The following is a 19,474-nucleotide window of genomic DNA, read 5'->3' as shown; positions in this document are numbered from 1 at the left end:
CTGTTGTCAAAGTTGAGTCTGCTTCTGGTCAAATTGCTGGGGAAGACTTAAAATGTCCATTCATTTCTTAATTGTTTATGAGGGCTTTGTTGGTTTAGGAGAAATTTGTGGTTCTAATATATGTTGGAAAAGCACATGAAGGATTTAACTTTCTTTCTCATATTCTGCATGCTATCACCATGTTGAAAATAAAGTAAAGATGTGCAGAGGAGAAATTAATTATAAATAGTCTTGTGCAAAATAATGTTTGGGGAGGTTGGCCTGGTTCCATAACTTGAATCCACAGTCGAACGTAACGACTGCCTTGAATTTACCTTTACAGTTTTATTCATCGATACATTCAGGCGTGTACTGGAAGGAATTTGATTCAAACCTACCCTCTCCATCACATATTTGCACAAGTCTAAGTATGAATAAAAATAGAATTCCGTATGTCAAAACATGTATTTTTCCCCTTTGTTTGTTGTTAACAAAGATTTTGCAGTCTTAAGAAAGACTTTGCAGTCTTAAAAGCGTCATCTGAGCAGTTAGGACTTGCATTAATGACTTACGATAAACCATTGATTTTAAATGGTTGATAATGAAAACGACACATTTTTTATGATTTCTCTCATACATTTCTAAGTAAAAGCTAAACGAGTATTAATATAAGATGTTAGCTTTGAAAGGTGATATCAGAAGCACCAGGAAATATATATATTGATGGTGGCATGCCAACATCTTCTCTTTGGAGCACTTGAAGGGTTTTGCTATAAGTGATTTTTGCTGACTATATTAAACACAGTTCGAAGCTACGTGTTTCAAAAGAAAAAACACCAAATGCTTGGGCTCATCCGGGATTTGAACCCGGGACCTCTCGCACCCTAAGCGAGAATCATACCCCTAGACCAACGAGCCATTACATTAGTTGGGTTTTAGGAAAAAAATTGCCAGACTAACGCGCCAGACAGCGTTTGTGTTCTCAAAATAGAAACAAAGTTTTCGTTTTGAAGTGAGGATTTTAAAATTCCTCAATAGGATCTGTTTTTCCAATATCATTTTCATTGTATGGGTGAATTAACAGTTGAGGTTTAGGTACGATGGTGATAAATCATATTGACTGTTGTCAAAGTTGAGTCTGCTTCTGGTCAAATTGCTGGGGAAGACTTAAAATGTCCATTCATTTCTTAATTGTTTATGAGGGCTTTGTTGGTTTAGGAGAAATTTGTGGTTCTAATATATGTTGGAAAAGCACATGAAGGATTTAACTTTCTTTCTCATATTCTGCATGCTATCACCATGTTGAAAATAAAGTAAAGATGTGCAGAGGAGAAATTAAGTATAAATAGTCTTGTGAAAAATAATGTTTGGGGAGGTTGGCCTGGTTCCATAACTTGAATCCACAGTCGAACGTAACGACTGCCTTGAATTTACCTTTACAGTTTTATTCATCGATACATTCAGGCGTGTACTGGAAGGAATTTGATTCAAACCTACCCTCTCCATCACATATTTGCACGAGTCTAAGTATGAATAAAAATAGAATTCCGTATGTCAAAACATGTATTTTTTCCCCTTTGTTTGTTGTTAACAAAGATTTTGCAGTCTTAAGAAAGACTTTGCAGTCTTAACCCCTTAAGGACCAAACTTCTGGAATAAAAGGGGATCATGACGTGTCAGACATGTCATGTGTCCTTACAGGGGTTAAAAGCGTCATCTGAGCAGTTAGGACTTGCATTAATGACTTACGATAAACCATTGATTTTAAATGGTTGATAATGAAAACGACACATTTTTTATGATTTCTCTCATACATTTCTAAGTAAAAGCTAAACGAGTATTAATATAAGATGTTAGCTTTGAAAGGTGATATCAGAAGCACCAGGAAATATATATATTGATGGTGGCATGCCAACATCTTCTCTTTGGAGCACTTGAAGGGTTTTGCTATAAGTGATTTTTGCTGACTATATTAAACACAGTTCGAAGCTACGTGTTTCAAAAGAAAAAACACCAAATGCTTGGGCTCGTCCGGGATTTGAACCCGGGACCTCTCGCACCCTAAGCGAGAATCATACCCCTAGACCAACGAGCCATTACATTAGTTGGGTTTTAGGAAAAAAATTGCCAGACTAACGCGCCAGACAGCGTTTGTGTTCTCAAAATAGAAACAAAGTTTTCGTTTTGAAGTGAGGATTTTAAAATTCCTCAATAGGATCTGTTTTTCCAATATCATTTTCATTGTATGGGTGAATTAACAGTTGAGGTTTATGTACGATGGTGATAAATCATATTGACTGTTGTCAAAGTTGAGTCTGCTTCTGGTCAAATTGCTGGGGAAGACTTAAAATGTCCATTCATTTCTTAATTGTTTATGAGGGCTTTGTTGGTTTAGGAGAAATTTGTGGTTCTAATATATGTTGTATGTTGGAAAAGCACATGAAGGATTTAACTTTCTTTCTCATATTCTGCATGCTATCACCATGTTGAAAATAAAGTAAAGTTGTGCAGAGGAGAAATTAATTATAAATAGTCTTGTGCAAAATAATGTTTGGGGAGGTTGGCCTGGTTCCATAACTTGAATCCACAGTCGAACGTAACGACTGCCTTGAATTTACCTTTACAGTTTTATTCATCGATACATTCAGGCGTGTACTGGAAGGAATTTGATTCAAACCTACCCTCTCCATCACATATTTGCACAAGTCTAAGTATGAATAAAATTAGAATTCCGTATGTCAAAACATATATTTTTTTCCCCTTTGTTTGTTGTTAACAAAGATTTTGCAGTCTTAAGAAAGACTTTGCAGTCTTAAAAGCGTCATCTGAGCAGTTAGGACTTGCATTAATGACTTACGATAAACCATTGATTTTAAATGGTTGATAATGAAAACGACACATTTTTTATGATTTCTCTCATACATTTCTAAGTAAAAGCTAAACGAGTATTAATATAAGATGTTAGCTTTGAAAGGTGATATCAGAAGCACCAGGAAATATATATATATTGATGGTGGCATGCCAACATCTTCTCTTTGGAGCACTTGAAGGGTTTTGCTATAAGTGATTTTTGCTGACTATATTAAACACAGTTCGAAGCTACGTGTTTCAAAAGAAAAAACACCAAATGCTTGGGCTCGTCCGGGATTTGAACCCGGGACCTCTCGCACCCTAAGCGAGAATCATACCCCTAGACCAACGAGCCATTACATTAGTTGGGTTTTAGGAAAAAAATTGCCAGACTAACGCGCCAGACAGCGTTTGTGTTCTCAAAATAGAAACAAAGTTTTCGTTTTGAAGTGAGGATTTTAAAATTCCTCAATAGGATCTGTTTTTCCAATATCATTTTCATTGTATGGGTGAATTAACAGTTGAGGTTTATGTACGATGGTGATAAATCATATTGACTGTTGTCAAAGTTGAGTCTGCTTCTGGTCAAATTGCTGGGGAAACTTAAAATGTCCATTCATTTCTTAATTGTTTATGAGGGCTTTGTTGGTTTAGGAGAAATTTGTGGTTCTAATATATGTTGGAAAAGCACATGAAGGATTTAACTTTCTTACTCATATTCTGCATGCTATCACCATGTTGAAAATAAAGTAAAGATGTGCAGAGGAGAAATTAATTATAAATAGTCTTGTGCAAAATAATGTTTGGGGAGGTTGGCCTGGTTCCATAACTTGAATCCACAGTCGAACGTAATGACTGCCTTGAATTTACCTTTACAGTTTTATTCATCGATACATTCAGGCGTGTACTTGAAGGAATTTGATTCAAACCTACCCTCTCCATCACATATTTGCACAAGTCTAAGTATGAATAAAAATAGAATTCCGTATGTCAAAACATGTATTTTTTCCCGTTTGTTGTTAACAAAGATTTTGCAGTCTTAAGAAAGACTTTGCAGTCTTAAAAGCGTCATCTGAGCAGTTAGGACTTGCATTAATGACTTACGATAAACCATTGATTTTAAATGGTTGATAATGAAAACGACACATTTTTTATGATTTCTCTCATACATTTCTAAGTAAAAGCTAAACGAGTATTAATATAAGATGTTAGCTTTGAAAGGTGATATCAGAAGCACCAGGAAATATATATATATTGATGGTGGCATGCCAACATCTTCTCTTTGGAGCACTTGAAGGGTTTTGCTATAAGTGATTTTTGCTGACTATATTAAACACAGTTCGAAGCTACGTGTTTCAAAAGAAAAAACACCAAATGCTTGGGCTCGTCCGGGATTTGAACCCGGGACCTCTCGCACCCTAAGCGAGAATCATACCCCTAGACCAACGAGCCATTACATTAGTTGGGTTTTAGGAAAAAAATTGCCAGACTAACGCGCCAGACAGCGTTTGTGTTCTCAAAATAGAAACAAAGTTTTCGTTTTGAAGTGAGGATTTTAAAATTCCTCAATAGGATCTGTTTTTCCAATATCATTTTCATTGTATGGGTGAATTAACAGTTGAGGTTTATGTACGATGGTGATAAATCATATTGACTGTTGTCAAAGTTGAGTCTGCTTCTGGTCAAATTGCTGGGGAAACTTAAAATGTCCATTCATTTCTTAATTGTTTATGAGGGCTTTGTTGGTTTAGGAGAAATTTGTGGTTCTAATATATGTTGGAAAAGCACATGAAGGATTTAACTTTCTTTCTCATATTCTGCATGCTATCACCATGTTGAAAATAAAGTAAAGATGTGCAGAGGAGAAATTAATTATAAATAGTCTTGTGCAAAATAATGTTTGGGGAGGTTGGCCTGGTTCCATAACTTGAATCCACAGTCGAACGTAATGACTGCCTTGAATTTACCTTTACAGTTTTATTCATCGATACATTCAGGCGTGTACTTGAAGGAATTTGATTCAAACCTACCCTCTCCATCACATATTTGCACAAGTCTAAGTATGAATAAAAATAGAATTCCGTATGTCAAAACATGTATTTTTTCCCCTTTGTTTGTTGTTAACAAAGATTTTGCAGTCTTAAGAAAGACTTTGCAGTCTTAAAAGCGTCATCTGAGCAGTTAGGACTTGCATTAATGACTTACGATAAACCATTGATTTTAAATGGTTGATAATGAAAACGACACATTTTTTATGATTTCTCTCATACATTTCTAAGTAAAAGCTAAACGAGTATTAATATAAGATGTTAGCTTTGAAAGGTGATATCAGAAGCACCAGGAAATATATATATTGATGGTGGCATGCCAACATCTTCTCTTTGGAGCACTTGAAGGGTTTTGCTATAAGTGATTTTTGCTGACTATATTAAACACAGTTCGAAGCTACGTGTTTCAAAAGAAAAAACACCAAATGCTTGGGCTCGTCCGGGATTTGAACCCGGGACCTCTCGCACCCTAAGCGAGAATCATACCCCTAGACCAACGAGCCATTACATTAGTTGGGTTTTAGGAAAAAAATTGCCAGACTAACGCGCCAGACAGCGTTTGTGTTCTCAAAATAGAAACAAAGTTTTCGTTGTGAAGTGAGGATTTTAAAATTCCTCAATAGGATCTGTTTTTCCAATATCATTTTCATTGTATGGGTGAATTAACAGTTGAGGTTTATGTACGATGGTGATAAATCATATTGACTGTTGTCAAAGTTGAGTCTGCTTCTGGTCAAATTGCTGGGGAAGACTTAAAATGTCCATTCATTTCTTAATTGTTTATGAGGGCTTTGTTGGTTTAGGAGAAATTTGTGGTTCTAATATATGTTGGAAAAGCACATGAAGGATTTAACTTTCTTTCTCATATTCTGCATGCTATCACCATGTTGAAAATAAAGTAAAGATGTGCAGAGGAGAAATTAATTATAAATAGTCTTGTGCAAAATAATGTTTGGGGAGGTTGGCCTGGTTCCATAACTTGAATCCACAGTCGAACGTAACGACTGCCTTGAATTTACCTTTACAGTTTTATTCATCGATACATTCAGGCGTGTACTGGAAGGAATTTGATTCAAACCTACCCTCTCCATCACATATTTGCACAAGTCTAAGTATGAATAAAATTAGAATTCCGTATGTCAAAACATATATTTTTTTCCCCTTTGTTTGTTGTTAACAAAGATTTTGCAGTCTTAAGAAAGACTTTGCAGTCTTAAAAGCGTCATCTGAGCAGTTAGGACTTGCATTAATGACTTACGATAAACCATTGATTTTAAATGGTTGATAATGAAAACGACACATTTTTTATGATTTCTCTCATACATTTCTAAGTAAAAGCTAAACGAGTATTAATATAAGATGTTAGCTTTGAAAGGTGATATCAGAAGCACCAGGAAATATATATATATTGATGGTGGCATGCCAACATCTTCTCTTTGGAGCACTTGAAGGGTTTTGCTATAAGTGATTTTTGCTGACTATATTAAACACAGTTCGAAGCTACGTGTTTCAAAAGAAAAAACACCAAATGCTTGGGCTCGTCCGGGATTTGAACCCGGGACCTCTCGCACCCTAAGCGAGAATCATACCCCTAGACCAACGAGCCATTACATTAGTTGGGTTTTAGGAAAAAAATTGCCAGACTAACGCGCCAGACAGCGTTTGTGTTCTCAAAATAGAAACAAAGTTTTCGTTTTGAAGTGAGGATTTTAAAATTCCTCAATAGGATCTGTTTTTCCAATATCATTTTCATTGTATGGGTGAATTAACAGTTGAGGTTTATGTACGATGGTGATAAATCATATTGACTGTTGTCAAAGTTGAGTCTGCTTCTGGTCAAATTGCTGGGGAAACTTAAAATGTCCATTCATTTCTTAATTGTTTATGAGGGCTTTGTTGGTTTAGGAGAAATTTGTGGTTCTAATATATGTTGGAAAAGCACATGAAGGATTTAACTTTCTTTCTCATATTCTGCATGCTATCACCATGTTGAAAATAAAGTAAAGATGTGCAGAGGAGAAATTAATTATAAATAGTCTTGTGCAAAATAATGTTTGGGGAGGTTGGCCTGGTTCCATAACTTGAATCCACAGTCGAACGTAATGACTGCCTTGAATTTACCTTTACAGTTTTATTCATCGATACATTCAGGCGTGTACTTGAAGGAATTTGATTCAAACCTACCCTCTCCATCACATATTTGCACAAGTCTAAGTATGAATAAAAATAGAATTCCGTATGTCAAAACATGTATTTTTTCCCGTTTGTTGTTAACAAAGATTTTGCAGTCTTAAGAAAGACTTTGCAGTCTTAAAAGCGTCATCTGAGCAGTTAGGACTTGCATTAATGACTTACGATAAACCATTGATTTTAAATGGTTGATAATGAAAACGACACATTTTTTATGATTTCTCTCATACATTTCTAAGTAAAAGCTAAACGAGTATTAATATAAGATGTTAGCTTTGAAAGGTGATATCAGAAGCACCAGGAAATATATATATTGATGGTGGCATGCCAACATCTTCTCTTTGGAGCACTTGAAGGGTTTTGCTATAAGTGATTTTTGCTGACTATATTAAACACAGTTCGAAGCTACGTGTTTCAAAAGAAAAAACACCAAATGCTTGGGCTCGTCCGGGATTTGAACCCGGGACCTCTCGCACCCTAAGCGAGAATCATACCCCTAGACCAACGAGCCATTACATTAGTTGGGTTTTAGGAAAAAAATTGCCAGACTAACGCGCCAGACAGCGTTTGTGTTCTCAAAATAGAAACAAAGTTTTCGTTTTGAAGTGAGGATTTTAAAATTCCTCAATAGGATCTGTTTTTCCAATATCATTTTCATTGTATGGGTGAATTAACAGTTGAGGTTTATGTACGATGGTGATAAATCATATTGACTGTTGTCAAAGTTGAGTCTGCTTCTGGTCAAATTGCTGGGGAAGACTTAAAATGTCCATTCATTTCTTAATTGTTTATGAGGGCTTTGTTGGTTTAGGAGAAATTTGTGGTTCTAATATATGTTGGAAAAGCACATGAAGGATTTAACTTTCTTTCTCATATTCTGCATGCTATCACCATGTTGAAAATAAAGTAAAGTTGTGCAGAGGAGAAATTAATTATAAATAGTCTTGTGCAAAATAATGTTTGGGGAGGTTGGCCTGGTTCCATAACTTGAATCCACAGTCGAACGTAACGACTGCCTTGAATTTACCTTTACAGTTTTATTCATCGATACATTCAGGCGTGTACTGGAAGGAATTTGATTCAAACCTACCCTCTCCATCACATATTTGCACAAGTCTAAGTATGAATAAAAATAGAATTCCGTATGTCAAAACATATATTTTTTCCCCTTTGTTTGTTGTTAACAAAGATTTTGCAGTCTTAAGAAAGACTTTGCAGTCTTAAAAGCGTCATCTGAGCAGTTAGGACTTGCATTAATGACTTACGATAAACCATTGATTTTAAATGGTTGATAATGAAAACGACACATTTTTAAGGATTTCTCTCATACATTTCTAAGTAAAAGCTAAACGAGTATTAATATAAGATGTTAGCTTTGAAAGGTGATATCAGAAGCACCAGGAAATATATATATTGATGGTGGCATGCCAACATCTTCTCTTTGGAGCACTTGAAGGGTTTTGCTATAAGTGATTTTTGCTGACTATATTAAACACAGTTCGAAGCTACGTGTTTCAAAAGAAAAAACACCAAATGCTTGGGCTCGTCCGGGATTTGAACCCGGGACCTCTCGCACCCTAAGCGAGAATCATACCCCTAGACCAACGAGCCATTACATTAGTTGGGTTTTAGGAAAAAAATTGCCAGACTAACGCGCCAGACAGCGTTTGTGTTCTCAAAATAGAAACAAAGTTTTCGTTGTGAAGTGAGGATTTTAAAATTCCTCAATAGGATCTGTTTTTCCAATATCATTTTCATTGTATGGGTGAATTAACAGTTGAGGTTTATGTACGATGGTGATAAATCATATTGACTGTTGTCAAAGTTGAGTCTGCTTCTGGTCAAATTGCTGGGGAAGACTTAAAATGTCCATTCATTTCTTAATTGTTTATGAGGGCTTTGTTGGTTTAGGAGAAATTTGTGGTTCTAATATATGTTGGAAAAGCACATGAAGGATTTAACTTTCTTTCTCATATTCTGCATGCTATCACCATGTTGAAAATAAAGTAAAGATGTGCAGAGGAGAAATTAATTATAAATAGTCTTGTGCAAAATAATGTTTGGGGAGGTTGGCCTGGTTCCATAACTTGAATCCACAGTCGAACGTAACGACTGCCTTGAATTTACCTTTACAGTTTTATTCATCGATACATTCAGGCGTGTACTGGAAGGAATTTGATTCAAACCTACCCTCTCCATCACATATTTGCACAAGTCTAAGTATGAATAAAAATAGAATTCCGTATGTGAAAACATATATTTTTTTCCCCTTTGTTTGTTGTTAACAAAGATTTTGCAGTCTTAAGAAAGACTTTGCAGTCTTAAAAGCGTCATCTGAGCAGTTAGGACTTGCATTAATGACTTACGATGAACCATTGATTTTAAATGGTTGATAATGAAAACGACACATTTTTTATGATTTCTCTCATACATTTCTAAGTAAAAGCTAAACGAGTATTAATATAAGATGTTAGCTTCGAAAGGTGATATCAGAAGCACCAGGAAATATATATATTGATGGTGGCATGCCAACATCTTCTCTTTGGAGCACTTGAAGGGTTTTGCTATAAGTGATTTTTGCTGACTATATTAAACACAGTTCGAAGCTACGTGTTTCAAAAGAAAAAACACCAAATGCTTGGGCTCGTCCAGGATTTGAACCCGGGACCTCTCGCACCCTAAGCGAGAATCATACCCCTAGACCAACGAGCCATTACATTAGTTGGGTTTTAGGTAAAAAATTGCCAGACTAACGCGCCAGACAGCGTTTGTGTTCTCAAAATAGAAACAAAGTTTTCGTTTTGAAGTGAGGATTTTAAAATTCCTCAATAGGATCTGTTTTTCCAATATAATTTTCATTGTATGGGTGAATTAACAGTTGAGGTTTATGTACGATGGTGATAAATCATATTGACTGTTGTCAAAGTTGAGTCTGCTTCTGGTCAAATTGCTGGGGAAGACTTAAAATGTCCATTCATTTCTTAATTGTTTATGAGGGCTTTGTTGGTTTAGGAGAAATTTGTGGTTCTAATATATGTTGGAAAAGCACATGAAGGATTTAACTTTCTTTCTCATATTCTGCATGCTATCACCATGTTGAAAATAAAGTAAAGATGTGCAGAGGAGAAATTAATTATAAATAGTCTTGTGCAAAATAATGTTTGGGGAGGTTGGCCTGGTTCCATAACTTGAATCCACAGTCGAACGTAACGACTGCCTTGAATTTACCTTTACAGTTTTATTCATCGATACATTCAGGCGTGTACTGGAAGGAATTTGATTCAAACCTACCCTCTCCATCACATATTTGCACAAGTCTAAGTATGAATAAAAATAGAATTCCGTATGTCAAAACATATATTTTTTTCCCCTTTGTTTGTTGTTAACAAAGATTTTGCAGTCTTAAGAAAGACTTTGCAGTCTTAAAAGCGTCATCTGAGCAGTTAGGACTTGCATTAATGACTTACGATGAACCATTGATTTTAAATGGTTGATAATGAAAACGACACATTTTTTATGATTTCTCTCATACATTTCTAAGTAAAAGCTAAACGAGTATTAATATAAGATGTTAGCTTTGAAAGGTGATATCAGAAGCACCAGGAAATATATATATTGATGGTGGCATGCCAACATCTTCTCTTTGGAGCACTTGAAGGGTTTTGCTATAAGTGATTTTTGCTGACTATATTAAACACAGTTCGAAGCTACGTGTTTCAAAAGAAAAAACACCAAATGCTTGGGCTCGTCCGGGATTTGAACCCGGGACCTCTCGCACCCTAAGCGAGAATCATACCCCTAGACCAACGAGCCATTACATTAGTTGGGTTTTAGGAAAAAAATTGCCAGACTAACGCGCCAGACAGCGTTTGTGTTCTCAAAATAGAAACAAAGTTTTCGTTTTGAAGTGAGGATTTTAAAATTCCTCAATAGGATCTGTTTTTCCAATATCATTTTCATTGTATGGGTGAATTAACAGTTGAGGTTTATGTACGATGGTGATAAATCATATTGACTGTTGTCAAAGTTGAGTCTGCTTCTGGTCAAATTGCTGGGGAAGACTTAAAATGTCCATTCATTTCTTAATTGTTTATGAGGGCTTTGTTGGTTTAGGAGAAATTTGTGGTTCTAGTATATGTTGGAAAAGCACATGAAGGATTTAACTTTCTTTCTCATATTCTGCATGCTATCACCATGTTGAAAATAAAGTAAAGATGTGCAGAGGAGAAATTAATTATAAATAGTCTTGTGCAAAATAATGTTTGGGGAGGTTGGCCTGGTTCCATAACTTGAATCCACAGTCGAACGTAACGACTGCCTTGAATTTACCTTTACAGTTTTATTCATCGATACATTCAGGCGTGTACTGGAAGGAATTTGATTCAAACCTACCCTCTCCATCACATATTTGCACAAGTCTAAGTATGAATAAAAATAGAATTCCGTATGTCAAAACATGTATTTTTTCCCCTTTGTTTGTTGTTAACAAAGATTTTGCAGTCTTAAGAAAGACTTTGCAGTCTTAAAAGCGTCATCGGAGCAGTTAGGACTTGCATTAATGACTTACGATAAACCATTGATTTTAAATGGTTGATAATGAAAACGACACATTTTTTATGATTTCTCTCATACATTTCTAAGTAAAAGCTAAACGAGTATTAATATAAGATGTTAGCTTTGAAAGGTGATATCAGAAGCACCAGGAAATATATATATTGATGGTGGCATGCCAACATCTTCTCTTTGGAGCACTTGAAGGGTTTTGCTATAAGTGATTTTTGCTGACTATATTAAACACAGTTCGAAGTGTTTCAAAAGAAAAAACACCAAATGCTTGGGCTCGTCCAGGATTTGAACCCGGGACCTCTCGCACCCTAAGCGAGAATCATACCCCTAGACCAACGAGCCATTACATTAGTTGGGTTTTAGGAAAAAAATTGCCAGACTAACGCGCCAGACAGCGTTTGTGTTCTCAAAATAGAAACAAAGTTTTCGTTTTGAAGTGAGGATTTTAAAATTCCTCAATAGGATCTGTTTTTCCAATATCATTTTCATTGTATGGGTGAATTAACAGTTGAGGTTTATGTACGATGGTGATAAATCATATTGACTGTTGTCAAAGTTGAGTCTGCTTCTGGTCAAATTGCTGGGGAAGACTTAAAATGTCCATTCATTTCTTAATTGTTTATGAGGGCTTTGTTGGTTTAGGAGAAATTTGTGGTTCTAATATATGTTGGAAAAGCACATGAAGGATTTAACTTTCTTTCTCATATTCTGCATGCTATCACCATGTTGAAAATAAAGTAAAGATGTGCAGAGGAGAAATTAATTATAAATAGTCTTGTGCAAAATAATGTTTGGGGAGGTTGGCCTGGTTCCATAACTTGAATCCACAGTCGAACGTAACGACTGCCTTGAATTTACCTTTACAGTTTTATTCATCGATACATTCAGGCGTGTACTGGAAGGAATTTGATTCAAACCTACCCTCTCCATCACATATTTGCACAAGTCTAAGTATGAATAAAAATAGAATTCCGTATGTGAAAACATATATTTTTTTCCCCTTTGTTTGTTGTTAACAAAGATTTTGCAGTCTTAAGAAAGACTTTGCAGTCTTAAAAGCGTCATCTGAGCAGTTAGGACTTGCATTAATGACTTACGATGAACCATTGATTTTAAATGGTTGATAATGAAAACGACACATTTTTTATGATTTCTCTCATACATTTCTAAGTAAAAGCTAAACGAGTATTAATATAAGATGTTAGCTTCGAAAGGTGATATCAGAAGCACCAGGAAATATATATATTGATGGTGGCATGCCAACATCTTCTCTTTGGAGCACTTGAAGGGTTTTGCTATAAGTGATTTTTGCTGACTATATTAAACACAGTTCGAAGCTACGTGTTTCAAAAGAAAAAACACCAAATGCTTGGGCTCGTCCAGGATTTGAACCCGGGACCTCTCGCACCCTAAGCGAGAATCATACCCCTAGACCAACGAGCCATTACATTAGTTGGGTTTTAGGTAAAAAATTGCCAGACTAACGCGCCAGACAGCGTTTGTGTTCTCAAAATAGAAACAAAGTTTTCGTTTTGAAGTGAGGATTTTAAAATTCCTCAATAGGATCTGTTTTTCCAATATAATTTTCATTGTATGGGTGAATTAACAGTTGAGGTTTATGTACGATGGTGATAAATCATATTGACTGTTGTCAAAGTTGAGTCTGCTTCTGGTCAAATTGCTGGGGAAGACTTAAAATGTCCATTCATTTCTTAATTGTTTATGAGGGCTTTGTTGGTTTAGGAGAAATTTGTGGTTCTAATATATGTTGGAAAAGCACATGAAGGATTTAACTTTCTTTCTCATATTCTGCATGCTATCACCATGTTGAAAATAAAGTAAAGATGTGCAGAGGAGAAATTAATTATAAATAGTCTTGTGCAAAATAATGTTTGGGGAGGTTGGCCTGGTTCCATAACTTGAATCCACAGTCGAACGTAACGACTGCCTTGAATTTACCTTTACAGTTTTATTCATCGATACATTCAGGCGTGTACTGGAAGGAATTTGATTCAAACCTACCCTCTCCATCACATATTTGCACAAGTCTAAGTATGAATAAAAATAGAATTCCGTATGTCAAAACATATATTTTTTTCCCCTTTGTTTGTTGTTAACAAAGATTTTGCAGTCTTAAGAAAGACTTTGCAGTCTTAAAAGCGTCATCTGAGCAGTTAGGACTTGCATTAATGACTTACGATGAACCATTGATTTTAAATGGTTGATAATGAAAACGACACATTTTTTATGATTTCTCTCATACATTTCTAAGTAAAAGCTAAACGAGTATTAATATAAGATGTTAGCTTTGAAAGGTGATATCAGAAGCACCAGGAAATATATATATTGATGGTGGCATGCCAACATCTTCTCTTTGGAGCACTTGAAGGGTTTTGCTATAAGTGATTTTTGCTGACTATATTAAACACAGTTCGAAGCTACGTGTTTCAAAAGAAAAAACACCAAATGCTTGGGCTCGTCCGGGATTTGAACCCGGGACCTCTCGCACCCTAAGCGAGAATCATACCCCTAGACCAACGAGCCATTACATTAGTTGGGTTTTAGGAAAAAAATTGCCAGACTAACGCGCCAGACAGCGTTTGTGTTCTCAAAATAGAAACAAAGTTTTCGTTTTGAAGTGAGGATTTTAAAATTCCTCAATAGGATCTGTTTTTCCAATATCATTTTCATTGTATGGGTGAATTAACAGTTGAGGTTTATGTACGATGGTGATAAATCATATTGACTGTTGTCAAAGTTGAGTCTGCTTCTGGTCAAATTGCTGGGGAAGACTTAAAATGTCCATTCATTTCTTAATTGTTTATGAGGGCTTTGTTGGTTTAGGAGAAATTTGTGGTTCTAGTATATGTTGGAAAAGCACATGAAGGATTTAACTTTCTTTCTCATATTCTGCATGCTATCACCATGTTGAAAATAAAGTAAAGATGTGCAGAGGAGAAATTAATTATAAATAGTCTTGTGCAAAATAATGTTTGGGGAGGTTGGCCTGGTTCCATAACTTGAATCCACAGTCGAACGTAACGACTGCCTTGAATTTACCTTTACAGTTTTATTCATCGATACATTCAGGCGTGTACTGGAAGGAATTTGATTCAAACCTACCCTCTCCATCACATATTTGCACAAGTCTAAGTATGAATAAAAATAGAATTCCGTATGTCAAAACATGTATTTTTTCCCCTTTGTTTGTTGTTAACAAAGATTTTGCAGTCTTAAGAAAGACTTTGCAGTCTTAAAAGCGTCATCGGAGCAGTTAGGACTTGCATTAATGACTTACGATAAACCATTGATTTTAAATGGTTGATAATGAAAACGACACATTTTTTATGATTTCTCTCATACATTTCTAAGTAAAAGCTAAACGAGTATTAATATAAGATGTTAGCTTTGAAAGGTGATATCAGAAGCACCAGGAAATATATATATTGATGGTGGCATGCCAACATCTTCTCTTTGGAGCACTTGAAGGGTTTTGCTATAAGTGATTTTTGCTGACTATATTAAACACAGTTCGAAGTGTTTCAAAAGAAAAAACACCAAATGCTTGGGCTCGTCCAGGATTTGAACCCGGGACCTCTCGCACCCTAAGCGAGAATCATACCCCTAGACCAACGAGCCATTACATTAGTTGGGTTTTAGGAAAAAAATTGCCAGACTAACGCGCCAGACAGCGTTTGTGTTCTCAAAATAGAAACAAAGTTTTCGTTTTGAAGTGAGGATTTTAAAATTCCTCAATAGGATCTGTTTTTCCAATATCATTTTCATTGTATGGGTGAATTAACAGTTGAGGTTTATGTACGATGGTGATAAATCATATTGACTGTTGTCAAAGTTGAGTCTGCTTCTGGTCAAATTGCTGGGGAAGACTTAAAATGTCCATTCATTTCTTAATTGTTTATGAGGGCTTTGTTGGTTTAGGAGAAATTTGTGGTTCTAATATATGTTGGAAAAGCACATGAAGGATTTAACTTTCTTTCTCATATTCTGCATGCTATCACCATGTTGAAAATAAAGTAAAGATGTGCAGAGGAGAAATTAATTATAAATAGTCTTGTGCAAAATAATGTTTGGGGAGGTTGGCCTGGTTCCATAACTTGAATCCACAGTCGAACGTAACGACTGCCTTGAATTTACCTTTACAGTTTTATTCATCGATACATTCAGGCGTGTACTGGAAGGAATTTGATTCAAACCTACCCTCTCCATCACATATTTGCACAAGTCTAAGTATGAATAAAAATAGAATTCCGTATGTCAAAACATATATTTTTTTCCCCTTTGTTTGTTGTTAACAAAGATTTTGCAGTCTTAAGAAAGACTTTGCAGTCTTAAAAGCGTCATCGGAGCAGTTAGGACTTGCATTAATGACTTACGATGAACCATTGATTTTAAATGGTTGATAATGAAAACGACACATTTTTTATGATTTCTCTCATACATTTCTAAGTAAAAGCTAAACGAGTATTAATATAAGATGTTAGCTTTGAAAGGTGATATCAGAAGCACCAGGAAATATATATATTGATGGTGGCATGCCAACATCTTCTCTTTGGAGCACTTGAAGGGTTTTGCTATAAGTGATTTTTGCTGACTATATTAAACACAGTTCGAAGCTACGTGTTTCAAAAGAAAAAACACCAAATGCTTGGGCTCGTCCGGGATTTGAACCCGGGACCTCTCGCACCCTAAGCGAGAATCATACCCCTAGACCAACGAGCCATTACATTAGTTGGGTTTTAGGAAAAAAATTGCCAGACTAACGCGCCAGACAGCGTTTGTGTTCTCAAAATAGAAACAAAGTTTTCGTTTTGAAGTGAGGATTTTAAAATTCCTCAATAGGATCTGTTTTTCCAATATCATTTTCATTGTATGGGTGAATTAACAGTTGAGGTTTATGTACAATGGTGATAAATCATATTGACTGTTGTCAAAGTTGAGTCTGCTTCTGGTCAAATTGCTGGGGAAACTTAAAATGTCCATTCATTTCTTAATTGTTTATGAGGGCTTTGTTGGTTTAGGAGAAATTTGTGGTTCTAATATATGTTGGAAAAGCACATGAAGGATTTAACTTTCTTTCTCATATTCTGCATGCTATCACCATGTTGAAAATAAAGTAAAGATGTGCAGAGGAGAAATTAATTATAAATAGTCTTGTGCAAAATAATGTTTGGGGAGGTTGGCCTGGTTCCATAACTTGAATCCACAGTCGAACGTAACGACTGCCTTGAATTTACCTTTACAGTTTTATTCATCGATACATTCAGGCGTGTACTGGAAGGAATTTGATTCAAACCTACCCTCTCCATCACATATTTGCACAAGTCTAAGTATGAATAAAAATAGAATTCCGTATGTCAAAACATATATTTTTTTCCCCTTTGTTTGTTGTTAACAAAGATTTTGCAGTCTTAAGAAAGACTTTGCAGTCTTAAAAGCGTCATCGGAGCAGTTAGGACTTGCATTAATGACTTACGATGAACCATTGATTTTAAATGGTTGATAATGAAAACGACACATTTTTTATGATTTCTCTCATACATTTCTAAGTAAAAGCTAAACGAGTATTAATATAAGATGTTAGCTTTGAAAGGTGATATCAGAAGCACCAGGAAATATATATATTGATGGTGGCATGCCAACATCTTCTCTTTGGAGCACTTGAAGGGTTTTGCTATAAGTGATTTTTGCTGACTATATTAAACACAGTTCGAAGCTACGTGTTTCAAAAGAAAAAACACCAAATGCTTGGGCTCGTCCGGGATTTGAACCCGGGACCTCTCGCACCCTAAGCGAGAATCATACCCCTAGACCAACGAGCCATTACATTAGTTGGGTTTTAGGAAAAAAATTGCCAGACTAACGCGCCAGACAGCGTTTGTGTTCTCAAAATAGAAACAAAGTTTTCGTTTTGAAGTGAGGATTTTAAAATTCCTCAATAGGATCTGTTTTTCCAATATCATTTTCATTGTATGGGTGAATTAACAGTTGAGGTTTATGTACAATGGTGATAAATCATATTGACTGTTGTCAAAGTTGAGTCTGCTTCTGGTCAAATTGCTGGGGAAACTTAAAATGTCCATTCATTTCTTAATTGTTTATGAGGGCTTTGTTGGTTTAGGAGAAATTTGTGGTTCTAATATATGTTGGAAAAGCACATGAAGGATTTAACTTTCTTTCTCATATTCTGCATGCTATCACCATGTTGAAAATAAAGTAAAGATGTGCAGAGGAGAAATTAATTATAAATAGTCTTGTGCAAAATAATGTTTGGGGAGGTTGGCCTGGTTCCATAACTTGAATCCACAGTCGAACGTAACGACTGCCTTGAATTTACCTTTACAGTTTTATTCATCGATACATTCAGGCGTGTACTGGAAGGAATTTGATTCAAACCTACCCTCTCCATCACATATTTGCACAAGTCTAAGTATGAATAAAAATAGAATTCCGTATGTCAAAACATATATTTTTTTCCCCTTTGTTTGTTGTTAACAAAGATTTTGCAGTCTTAAGAAAGACTTTGCAGTCTTAAAAGCGTCATCGGAGCAGTTAGGACTTGCATTAATGACTTACGATGAACCATTGATTTTAAATGGTTGATAATGAAAACGACACATTTTTTATGATTTCTCTCATACATTTCTAAGTAAAAGCTAAACGAGTATTAATATAAGATGTTAGCTTTGAAAGGTGATATCAGAAGCACCAGGAAATATATATATTGATGGTGGCATGCCAACATCTTCTCTTTGGAGCACTTGAAGGGTTTTGCTATAAGTGATTTTTGCTGACTATATTAAACACAGTTCGAAGTGTTTCAAAAGAAAAAACACCAAATGCTTGGGCTCGTCCAGGATTTGAACCCGGGACCTCTCGCACCCTAAGCGAGAATCATACCCCTAGACCAACGAGCCATTACATTAGTTAGGTTTTAGGAAAAAAATTGCCAGACTAACGCGCCAGACAGCGTTTGTGTTCTCAAAATAGAAACAAAGTTTTCGTTTTGAAGTGAGGATTTTAAAATTCCTCAATAGGATCTGTTTTTCCAATATCATTTTCATTGTATGGGTGAATTAACAGTTGAGGTTTATGTACAATGGTGATAAATCATATTGACTGTTGTCAAAGTTGAGTCTGCTTCTGGTCAAATTGCTGGGGAAACTTAAAATGTCCATTCATTTCTTAATTGTTTATGAGGGCTTTGTTGGTTTAGGAGAAATGTGTGGTTCTAATATATGTTGGAAAAGCACATGAAGGATTTAACTATCTTTCTCATATTCTGCATGCTATCACCATGTTGAAAATAAAGTAAAGTTGTGCAGAAGAGAAATTAATTATAAATAGTCTTGTGCAAAATAATGTTTGGGGAGGTTGGCCTGGTTCCATAACTTGAATCCACAGTCGAACGTAACGACTGCCTTGAATTTACCTTTACAGTTTTATTCATCGATACATTCAGGCGTGTACTGGAAGGAATTTGATTCAAACCTACCCTCTCCATCACATATTTGCACAAGTCTAAGTATGAATAAAAATAGAATTCCGTATGTCAAAACATATATTTTTTCCCCTTTGTTTGTTGTTAACAAAGATTTTGCAGTCTTAAGAAAGACTTTGCAGTCTTAAAAGCGTCATCTGAGCAGTTAGGACTTGCATTAATGACTTACGATAAACCATTGATTTTAAATGGTTGATAATGAAAACGACACATTTTTTATGATTTCTCTCATACATTTCTAAGTAAAAGCTAAACGAGTATTAATATAAGATGTTAGCTTTGAAAGGTGATATCAGAAGCACCAGGAAATATATATATTGTT

At 35.5% G+C, this 19,474-nt stretch overlaps 12 non-coding genes across 12 annotated transcripts; all 12 read right to left on the bottom strand.

Moving 5' to 3' along the window:
- Nucleotides 1–825: 825 nt before the first annotated feature.
- On the bottom strand, nt 826–897 carry TRNAP-AGG (transfer RNA proline (anticodon AGG)). Its single transcript has one exon. It is a non-coding gene; the product is annotated as a tRNA-Pro (tRNA).
- A 1,105-nt stretch (nt 898–2,002) lies between these two features.
- On the bottom strand, nt 2,003–2,074 carry TRNAP-AGG (transfer RNA proline (anticodon AGG)). The gene has a single exon. It is a non-coding gene; the product is annotated as a tRNA-Pro (tRNA).
- A 1,038-nt stretch (nt 2,075–3,112) lies between these two features.
- Nucleotides 3,113–3,184, bottom strand: TRNAP-AGG (transfer RNA proline (anticodon AGG)). Its single transcript has one exon. It is a non-coding gene; the product is annotated as a tRNA-Pro (tRNA).
- A 1,025-nt stretch (nt 3,185–4,209) lies between these two features.
- On the bottom strand, nt 4,210–4,281 carry TRNAP-AGG (transfer RNA proline (anticodon AGG)). The gene has a single exon. It is a non-coding gene; the product is annotated as a tRNA-Pro (tRNA).
- A 1,027-nt stretch (nt 4,282–5,308) lies between these two features.
- Nucleotides 5,309–5,380, bottom strand: TRNAP-AGG (transfer RNA proline (anticodon AGG)). The gene has a single exon. It is a non-coding gene; the product is annotated as a tRNA-Pro (tRNA).
- A 1,031-nt stretch (nt 5,381–6,411) lies between these two features.
- TRNAP-AGG (transfer RNA proline (anticodon AGG)) lies at nt 6,412–6,483 on the bottom strand. The gene has a single exon. It is a non-coding gene; the product is annotated as a tRNA-Pro (tRNA).
- A 1,023-nt stretch (nt 6,484–7,506) lies between these two features.
- Nucleotides 7,507–7,578, bottom strand: TRNAP-AGG (transfer RNA proline (anticodon AGG)). The gene has a single exon. It is a non-coding gene; the product is annotated as a tRNA-Pro (tRNA).
- A 1,028-nt stretch (nt 7,579–8,606) lies between these two features.
- Nucleotides 8,607–8,678, bottom strand: TRNAP-AGG (transfer RNA proline (anticodon AGG)). Its single transcript has one exon. It is a non-coding gene; the product is annotated as a tRNA-Pro (tRNA).
- A 2,130-nt stretch (nt 8,679–10,808) lies between these two features.
- Nucleotides 10,809–10,880, bottom strand: TRNAP-AGG (transfer RNA proline (anticodon AGG)). The gene has a single exon. It is a non-coding gene; the product is annotated as a tRNA-Pro (tRNA).
- Nucleotides 10,881–14,105: 3,225 nt separating this feature from the next.
- TRNAP-AGG (transfer RNA proline (anticodon AGG)) lies at nt 14,106–14,177 on the bottom strand. Its single transcript has one exon. It is a non-coding gene; the product is annotated as a tRNA-Pro (tRNA).
- Nucleotides 14,178–16,301: 2,124 nt separating this feature from the next.
- TRNAP-AGG (transfer RNA proline (anticodon AGG)) lies at nt 16,302–16,373 on the bottom strand. Its single transcript has one exon. It is a non-coding gene; the product is annotated as a tRNA-Pro (tRNA).
- A 1,028-nt stretch (nt 16,374–17,401) lies between these two features.
- Nucleotides 17,402–17,473, bottom strand: TRNAP-AGG (transfer RNA proline (anticodon AGG)). The gene has a single exon. It is a non-coding gene; the product is annotated as a tRNA-Pro (tRNA).
- Nucleotides 17,474–19,474: the final 2,001 nt, after the last annotated feature.

The sequence above is a fragment of the Pelobates fuscus genome, chromosome 6, assembly GCF_036172605.1.
Source record: "Pelobates fuscus isolate aPelFus1 chromosome 6, aPelFus1.pri, whole genome shotgun sequence".
NCBI lineage: Eukaryota > Metazoa > Chordata > Amphibia > Anura > Pelobatidae > Pelobates > Pelobates fuscus.
Note: the sequence above shows the minus strand (reverse complement) of the source record. Positions and strands in the feature narration are given on the sequence as shown.